Genomic DNA, 10143 nt, shown 5'->3' with positions numbered 1-10143 from the left:
ATTCTTTTCATCCGCTGCACACCCTTTGATTGGAACATCATCCAAGAAGGGCATAGCCAATTGTGGTATAAAATCCATGAGTACCCTATTCATAGCATTTGTCATGCATGCCACTAAGTTTGTTGCACCATGTGGGAGAGTACACATCCGTACTAACCCCAAAGGAGTCTTCATGGTTGTGATATCCCTACTTTCAATTGCAAGCTGAACTAATCATAACCCAAGTAAAGATCACCCAAAGAATAGATCGCTCTGCTTGCAAAAACCTCTATAAATTCATCAACCACAAGGCCTACACCCACATTTCTTATGGTCACTTTATTGACTGGTTGCATGTCTTGAATAAATCTCAAAGCCCCATTCTTTTTGGGCACAGTAAACCAATGATTTGAGTACACGGCTGAAGAAGGCTTCAAGATCTTCATGCAAATCTTTTCATTTAGCAAATCCATCAGCTTTGGCAAGTAAGCTTTAGGCACTGGAATAGGCCTCAAGTTCCATGGTACATGTGGCATAGTACATATGACCATAAGAGAGACAACATTTGGATCCACACAACCTATTTCACTTGGCTGAAATGCAAATGCCTTCCCATGTCTAGCCAACATCTCCATAAAATAGTCTCTCTCAATAGGCAAAAGAAACCCTTCTGCTCCAACTTTCAATTCTTGTAATGTTTCAGATGTAAACTGATGACCTATATCTTTCAGATCTCGTAAGCTTGGCTGCCTTGACACTTTTTCATACATACCCTCACTCTTTAGTGGAACTGGCAAATCAATTGATTTCATATTTTTGTCAACTGTCTTATTCTTTGTCTCCACAAGTGCTTCAGCCCATTGTAATCCTTCCTACTAAGCAAACAATGCTATAACATCATACATATCCAAAGAACATACTGACAACACTCTGTTTTCAGCCTCATTTTCTGCATGTATAGTTGTTGAAATTTCAGCCATAGTGTCATTAATATTTAGCCCGTAAAAGATGCCTGAAATGCTATCATTTTCAGTTAACAATCCCAATGCTCTCAGTTTCTTAGTAGCCCATTTCATAGATATGCATTCAGCCCTACACATAGCTTCCATAGGCTTAAACCAACATGAATTGTTTGCTATAAATTGAGAATTACCAATAGTAAATACATGCTTCATTTCATCAAGAGTCGAGTACACCCTTTGAACAACACTACTATAGCCCCGCATTACAACAGTGCTTAATGAAAATCTAGGTCTTTGAATTCCCTTGCATTTGGAACCAAAGGAGACTCTCGAAGCGTATCACGATTTCTAGGATGATTAACACAAACACTAAGAAAATGGACTGCTTTTCTCCCATCCTTGCTTCTGACTCTTGCATAAGTAGAACCATCATCAAGCACCTTTGTTTCCATATGCACACCTATAATATAGGGATGTCCCAAAATCACTACATATGAGGAACTATCTTGTACAAAGAAGTGTTGCTCTTCATGTACATCACCAATCGTCACTTTTACATTAGGACATGCAGCATAGAGCTCCCCTGAAGAATTATTTGTAGCCCTCATACGCCAATCATGATCAGTGTCCACAAGCCATGCACCATTTTCATACAATCCCCGCTCAATGACATTTATCTTAGACCCATGGTCAAGTAAAGCAACACAAGGAGTTTCACGTTCCCCTATTTTCACTACTGTCTCATTGGTAGCTCTAGCCCAATGATTTCTTGTGTAGTGACTTCAAGGAATAAATCCTAGAGTCTCTTCTCCATATTGTTGCATTTGCCTTACTCCACCATGCATATTGCCACAAGACAATGCATTTTCAGCCACTTTCTTCACTTTTCCACATGCTGTCCACTGATTGGTAGCATCTTGCATAGATAATCTAGTACTTACTTTATGCTCATATTCAGCCCGAATACCGAACAAACCAGTTTCCTCTTCAAATTGCAGCAATGCACTAGTGGTATCACCAAGAAACTGATGCTTCATTTTAATTATGTCAATGATCTCATCATGAAATTCTTGCTTGGAAATGTCAAGCACCTCTCCCAAGGTAAATTCCACCTGACTGTTTAAGATCCATTCTTCAAGAACCTTCTTTAGATTTGTGGCTATCTCAATGTCAGATTGCAACTTATATCCTGGTTGCTTGCCCTTCTTTTTGCCCTCTTGTTTGTTATCTTGTTTTTGCTCCTGACTGACCTCTTCCATAACATGCTTGGGAGATGGCTGATTTGCAGCTTTAGGCTGATCCACACTTCTTCTTGTTATTCTTTTAGATTTCCTTGCAATATCTTCATCTCTTTTTCATTTTTCTTCCACAAGTACATCCGTGTTTTATACCTTTGCTAAATATGCATACACTGAATATGCATCTACTCGTGATTCCCAACTAGTTATGCCACGAATGTCTTGCCCTGCATGAGAAATTTCACTATCAGTGACCTTTCTCTTTTCAGCTACATGCAAAGCATGTGTCCATATTTCAGCCTTTGGACCAATCATCACTTGGCCATGTATTCTACCCAACTGTAAATCAAAAGTAGAAACATGTATCGCCGCATAAGCATTTCGGACAGCCAAGTCTTCCAACAACTTTTGCATACTTCCCTTTGCAAAATTCAAAGCAAGAGGCAATCCGATTTCTTGTGCATGGATCTTGCCATCTTTCCAGAAGATAAGTTGTTGTGCCAAGGCGTCTTGATAGGCAGCGCAATCCTTTCTCTCGTGCTGCAAACTATCACACCACATACATCTTTTTCCAGGCTTAGGGGCTGCTGCCCGTCTCCTTTCCTCTTGTCCTTTTTCATCCAATTTTGCAACCTTCAATTGAAGATCCCTCATCCCATTGAACAATTCATCCAAGACATCTTCCCTAATAGAGCGAACAATAGCAGGTACAACCATAGGGTTAGCCATTGAAGTAGGTGGCTTACTAGATACATCAACTGTCTTGCCCGTAACAGTGGGCAAGCTAGAGACTTCAATCTTTCTCTTCTTCTATGCTTCTTCACAAGTGCAGTAACAACTTCATTGACATGTCTCCACTCTTTTTTCAAACCTGTCTCTGTAGTCTGATCCTCCAGCAAATCATCAAGCTTCTCTTGAAGCTTAGGATCAGCTGCCTATAGAAACAATTCAAGTTTTTGACTTGCAAGAGCTTGCTGTTCTGCAAGATCCAACTGCTCAAATCAACTTCAAATTCTCTTAACAATTCCCTAGCCACAAGACCCTTATTGGGTTGTAAAACCCACTCTTGAAAAGTCTTGCGTGTAATCAAACTGGTGTCCTCAATGTAAAATTCTTCCTTGAGTGTCTTCTTGAAGGCTACCCAATCTGCATCCTGCAAGTATAATTTAGTAATTCGTGCTTTCAGTTCATGAACAGTAACACGTACAAAATACCAGCTCTATGTAGATTGAGCCACTCCAAAGAATTTCATCTTCTGAGCATAGGTATGTACATATGCAGATACATTCCTGCCATTGAATAACTTCAGCTCACGCTCAACTGCTTGCAAAGCATTCATCACAACACTTTCTATTTGAGCTGAAGTTTGCATCACCTGTTGTTGTTGTTGTACCTGCATAAGCATATTCATATTTTGCCCATCTTGTCCTTCCTTCTTTTGATGACCTTTCACGTCGAGTTTACCAATGTCGGAGGGGCTTTTGTCGAAAGGTTGAATCCAAGGGATCAGAAGTAGAAGGAAGTAGAGATAGGAGATGGAAGAGCAGATAGAGAATACCCAAGTGGTAAACACGACAAAAACAAATCATAATGAATTGAATCAATATGTATTGAAAGAACTTGGAATCTTTGCACTACTCAAAAGTTTCAAGAATTGCGTGGTGGGGGGACTTGCTCAAGATGCTACGCCGAACACACACAGAATGCATAAGGAGAAGCTCACTCAAGAGATAAGAAGAGAGATGGAGGCCAAAACGTTTTCTTGCTGGTTTCTTCTTCTTCTTCCACACACTTTACAATGTACACAAAGTATAGATAAGATACAACATAAAGAAAAGTGGCTCACTAAGTCATACAATGCATAACGGACTACACTAGTCTACTGGCACTATAACTATGCCAGCTGTAAATAGGTGTAACAATCTAAATATAATAGTAATGAGTCAGTGGCCATGTGAGAGTCATAATGACCACCGACGTGCTAAGTGTAGACGTGTGGATCCATCTAACCAGGCGGTCCATCATTAATGTCTACATGTGTTGAGCTTGTCATCTCAATACTCCCCCTTAAGCTCAACTACATCTCTGCAACTCCAAGTAAGCTTCAAAACTTTTGAAGCTTCTCTGTACCCAATGCCTTCTTGAAGATGTCGGCTATCTGATCTTGTGTGCTAACATAGATGAAGTCAATCTCACCTGCTAGGACCTTCTCTCTCACAAAGTGGTAGTGTACCTCAATATGTTTTGTCTTGGCATGGAACACAAGGTTCCTGCAATGTCGACTTCACATATCTCAATATGTGTCTGACTGCATCCAAATGTGGCTTTCTAGGTACTTGCATAAACTAACTCACAAGACCAATAGCGTAGCTCAAGTCTGGCCTTGTAATGGTCATGTACATCAAACTCCCCACTATCCTCCTGAACATAGTAGGGTCTTCTATCTCATCCCCAATATCAGCACTCAACTTTACATTCTGCTCCAACAGGACTGAAAGTGGTTTGCATGCTTTCATACCATACTTGGACAACATATCCAAGCTATATTGTCTTTGGGACAGCCATATACCATCATCACATCTGATCATCTCAATGCTAAGGAAGTAACTTAGCTCACCTAAATCCTTCATCTCAAACTTCTTCTTCAAAAAATCCTTGACTTCACCAATCCCACTATCACTACCACCTGTAATAATCAAGTCATCCACATAGATGACTATGATGACCAAACCTGCATCTCCGTTTCTCACATAAAGTGAGTGATCAGCATCAAAAATATAAAATCTAATATTGACAAGATACTCTCTTATCTTGTCAGACAATGCTTTAGGTGCTTGCTTGAGCCCATAGAGCGCCTTCTTCAACCTGCACACATACATGGGATGCTCTAAATCTTCATAACCTGTTGGCTAATCCATATACACTTCTTCTTGCAAATCACCATGCAAGAAGGCATTCTTCACATATATTTGCTACAACCTCCAACGTTTGGATGTTGCCAAAGCAATCACACGTTTGACAATTGCCATCCTAGCAACTGGACTGAAGATTTCTTCATAATCTATGCCATATGTTTGGGTATAGCCTTTTGCAACCAGCCTAACTTTGTACCTACTAATAGAACCATCTGCATTGTGCTTAATCTTATAAACCCACTTACATCCAATAGCTTTCTTGCCCTTCGGCAATGATACTAGATCTCAAGTCTTATTGGCCTCTAATGCAGCCATCTCCTCATCCATTGCTGCATCCCAATGAGTATGACCAATAGCATTCTCAAAAAAAGTGGGCTTAACATCTGCAACTAGTTTCACCATATAAGCATAAAGGTGAGCTGCATAACCTTCAAAACCAAATCTTTTAATAGGGTATCTGACCCTACTAGATCTGCATACCACAGGATCACTCAATGGAGCCTTTACATTACTATGAGCTCTTTGTACACCTGGTGTCCTAACAGAAGGAATACCAAGCTCATCATCAAAGCTCTCTGAGCCACTAGAGTCTCCATCAAGAACTACATCAATGCCATCTGACACTTTATTCTTTCCTTTGTCTTTACTTGTAGTGCTACTAGATGCACTTGAATAAGTAGACCCAATCCTTAGTCTCCCAGACCAAGGACTACCAGAGCAGATGATGTCTCTAGTCCACTAATAGTCCATGATTCTTGCTTTTCAGCTTGCACATGAGTGTCATGATCATCATCATCATCCAATGCATCACCACTAGATGCATACCAACTGCTCATTTCATCAAAGATGGCATCCTTCCTCACTCTGAACTTACATGTGACAGGGTTATAACAACGATACCCTTTCTGCTATAAAGAGTATCCAAGAAAGACACATTTTTTTGCCTTTGGATCAAGCTTCTTCTGTAGCTCATCTAGCACATGAACATATGCAACACAGCCAAATACCTTCAAGTGCGATACATCAGGCTTCTTACTAGTAAAGCATTCTTTAGGAGTCATCCCATGAACTGCAGCTGTGGGAGTTCTATTCATAATGTAGACAGCAGTATGGATAGCCTCAGACCAAAAATATTTGGGCATATTCTTTTTAGCCATTAATGCCCGTGCAACTTCTGCAATATACCTGTTTTTTCTTTCTACAACACCATTAAGCTGTGGGATATACCTGCATGTGAACTGTCTCTTTATCCCATGAGACCTCAGAAAATCACTGAACTCATTAGAGAGGTACTCTCCCCCTCCATCTGACCTCAAGCACTTTACTTTCAAGCATGTTTCTCTTTCAACTGCAGCCTTGAAAGTTCTAGAGTGCTCAAACACTTTACTCTTTTCCTTCAGTCTCCACAAATCCTGGTTTTTCCATTTTCCTTGCATCCTCCATCCATTCTGCATGACCTGTCATGTGGTTTGATGCACCTGAGTCAACATACCATACATCGTTGCTTTCTTCTGCACTTGTCACAGAATTGTTCATGTGCTGCACCATAAACAGATGCTCATTTCTGTCATCACCCTGTCTACTAGAGGATGCATAATTTCCTTGTTGCAATTTTCCATTCATGATGTCATTTTGCTTTTTATAGCAGTCTTTAGCCATATGACCCATTTTACCACAATAGTAGCATTCAACATTACTGTTTGCATTTTGGCCTCTTTGCCATCCACCACGACCTCTTTGGCTCCCCCTGCCTCTAGAGTTACCACGTCCTCCTCCATAGGACTGGTTTTCTTGAGTTTGCTGCATATTCTGATTTCTACCACGGCCTCCAAATTGGCCTCCTCTACCTCTGCCTCTACCTCTTCCAGCATTTGAATAGAAGACAGCTTCTTTTGAAGTTCCTCCTGAAGAAGATGCACCACCATTTCTTTGCTCCTCAGAAATTAGAAGAGCAATCTGCTCCTCAAAATCAGGAAATCTTTCACGAACTGAAATGGATGTCCAAAACTGTGCATAATCCTTTCCTAGACCATTCAAGGTCACAAAAACTAAATCATCATCTTCCACTGGCGACCCAATGGAAGCAAGTGCATCTGCAATCTTCTTCACCTTCATGTGGTAGTCATTGATGCTCATATTTTCTCTTTGCACATTATGTAACTCTTGCTTGAGCTGCATTTTTCTGGCTTGCGTATTTGTGCTATACATTTTTGACAAAGTATCCCATGCCTCCTTTGGCGTACTTGCATCCTGAATATGCACAATCATAGAGTCTGAAATACTGATAGACAGCCAATACATAACTTTCCTGGCTCTCTCATGCCATGCTTTAAATGCCTGCATTTGCTGTTGATTAGGAACATCAGGAAGAACTGGTTCTTCTTCATTTCCTGCAACAAATTCCCAATATCCTTTTCCCATGAGAAAATTTATCATTCTAAACTTCCATGCTTGGAAGTTGTTCTTGTCAAGCTTTTCAGTGACAATCTGTGAAAGAGAATCAGATGCCATTACAGAACACTGCAAAAAATTCTGTCACTGCAAAAAACACAGCTTCATCCTCACAAGGGAAAATCTGCAAAACTTGCGAAAGTGGTATTTGACCACACAGTCACTTCCTAGTGACGATTTTGCATAAACAGAAACCAATGATGATTCTGTAACTCCAAATGTCTCTCCACACAAGCATATGATGCAATTTCTGTGGTAACTATTCACCAACCTGTAGAACAGTGGTCGCACAGCATAAAACAGGGCCTTTTCCTGAGTGCATGTAGAAAACTTCCGCCTCCAAAACAGGCCCCAAAATGGCCTCAAATCAAAATAACAAGGTCGCCGAGGGCTAAAGCCCCTTCCCGCAGCATATACTGCCCTCTTGCTTCACCGCGAAGGGCGTCTCAACCTGAGACAATGCACTCCTGCACTTTCCGGCTGTGCTACCTGCAGAGATCTGCTTCCAAAACAGAAAATGAAAGCAACACTGCTCCTCTTACCAGAACACCGCGAGCTTGGCTTGCTTTCTTGAGCTCCTTACCACGAACAAGACTCTGATACCATGTCAAGATTGTGGGAGAGAAGGAAGAAGTCTCACTTGTAGCTTTCTTGCTTGCACAATGGGGGAATACACACACAGGTGGAGACTGAAAATAGTTTTCCTCTTCTTAGTTGTGTAAGCCAAAAGAACTCAAGTACAAAGAAATAGAAGAACCCTATATATGGGTCTCAAACCAAACTCAACTAACTAAGGTGGCATACTAACTGAGCCATGAACTAGAGTAGATAAGGATAGCTATCATGTAGCTATTATTCATGGGCGGTGTACCAACCGCGTCTGCAACTGACAAGTCGGTGACATAAATACACAACGGTCACCCTGGCGTATCACGAGTGGAGCTCGATATCTAAATAGAATCAACATACCAAACATCATCATGTGTTCCCTTTCCTGTAACAGCATTCAGCATATGCTGCATAACAAACAGACGTTCATTTTTATCTTCATTCTGTCATGAAGACAATGCATAGTTTCCTTGTTGTAACTTACCACTGCGAATATCATCTTTCTTAGTATAACATTGGGTTGCAATATGACATGTTTTGCCATAGTAGTGACACACAATACTAGAGTTGTTAGAACCTCTATTTTGCCATCCACCTCTTTCTCTAAAGCTCCCCCTACCTCTAAAGTTACCACGACCTCCTGAAACCTGCATATCGCCAAATTGTTGACTCAATCTGTTTTGCTGGTTGTCACTACCAAATCTTGTACCATGGCCTCTTGAAGAGGACTTGCCACATCCCCTTCCTGAACTAGAGTAGAAATCTTGGACTTGTTCACCACTTTTTTTAGATGTCTCACTCTGCATGTTGATCTCTTCAGTGATCATAAGGGACACCAACTCATCGAAATTTGAAAATGGCTTTCCAACATATATGGAAGTTACAAAAGACTTCCAAGCCTTTTCATTGTTAAGTCCACCCAAGGTAGGTGACACCAGATCATCATCATCGGGCATTGCATCAATCGCTGCCAAGGAATCTGCAATGCTCCTTACCTTCAATGCATACTCATTGATAGACATCTTCCCTTTCTTCAATGTATTCAACTCTTGCTTGAGTTGAATCTTTCGTGCCTTTGTATTTGTGGAAAACATACTTTCAAGTATGGTCCAAGCTACATATGAATTCTCTGCATTTCTAATATGTCCCAGCATATTATTCCATTCCTTCCGTGCCTTTGTCTCTTCTGCAGTTGGAGGATCACTGACCTCCGGCTCTTTTTCTTCACCTGAAACAAACTCGTAGAGACCTTTTCCAATAAGGAAGTTTGTGACACGAAACTTCCATGAAGGGTAGTTTTTCTTGTTGAGCTTCTCAATGATGGGGTTTCCACTATTCTCTACCATTATCACAAAACTAATACCAAACAGCAAGCAAATCTTCAGCAACCCTCGACTTGTAGTGCACATCAATACACCAGATAGCCTTTCTCATTGTCTGCTCAATAATACATGCAATCTGCAACCAGTTTTTAGATAAACCTTGTTTTTATTCGCTCATAAACACCTTTGAACTTATAGATTTGAAATTTGTAACCTGTGCACCTGTATACGACAGGCACAACTAAAATTGCAGGATACCTCAAACTACTGTCCCCAACCTTGCGAGTCTAAAATGGGGCCTGAAATGACCTCGGATTGCCAAAATAGCAACTCTTCACGCACACAAAATCTCACTGCAATCTGAGATTTTTGCTCTGCCATGCTTATGGTGCCTCCACAGGCACTATCCAAGAGAAGAAGTAGAGAATAAAAGAGCTTCTTACCCATTGCTTGCTTGTTCGAATCCTTGGCTCCTCTCCTTCACTTTAGCCTTCAAAACCAGCCTCAATTAGTGATGCAGCTCTGATACCATATCAAGAATCGCGTGGTGGGGGGACTTACTCAAGATGCTACGCCAAACACACACAGAATGCACAAGGAGAAGCTCACTCAAGAAACAAGAAGAGAGATGGAGGCCAAAACGTTTTCTTGCTGGTTTCTTCTTCTT

The sequence above is a fragment of the Lygodium microphyllum genome, chromosome 25, assembly GCF_053477565.2.
Source record: "Lygodium microphyllum isolate KBCC chromosome 25, Lygodium_microphyllum_v1.1.10, whole genome shotgun sequence".
NCBI classification, from domain to species: domain Eukaryota; kingdom Viridiplantae; phylum Streptophyta; class Polypodiopsida; order Schizaeales; family Lygodiaceae; genus Lygodium; species Lygodium microphyllum.
The sequence above is the reverse complement of the archived record's forward strand: the minus strand, read 5'-3'. Positions refer to the sequence as shown.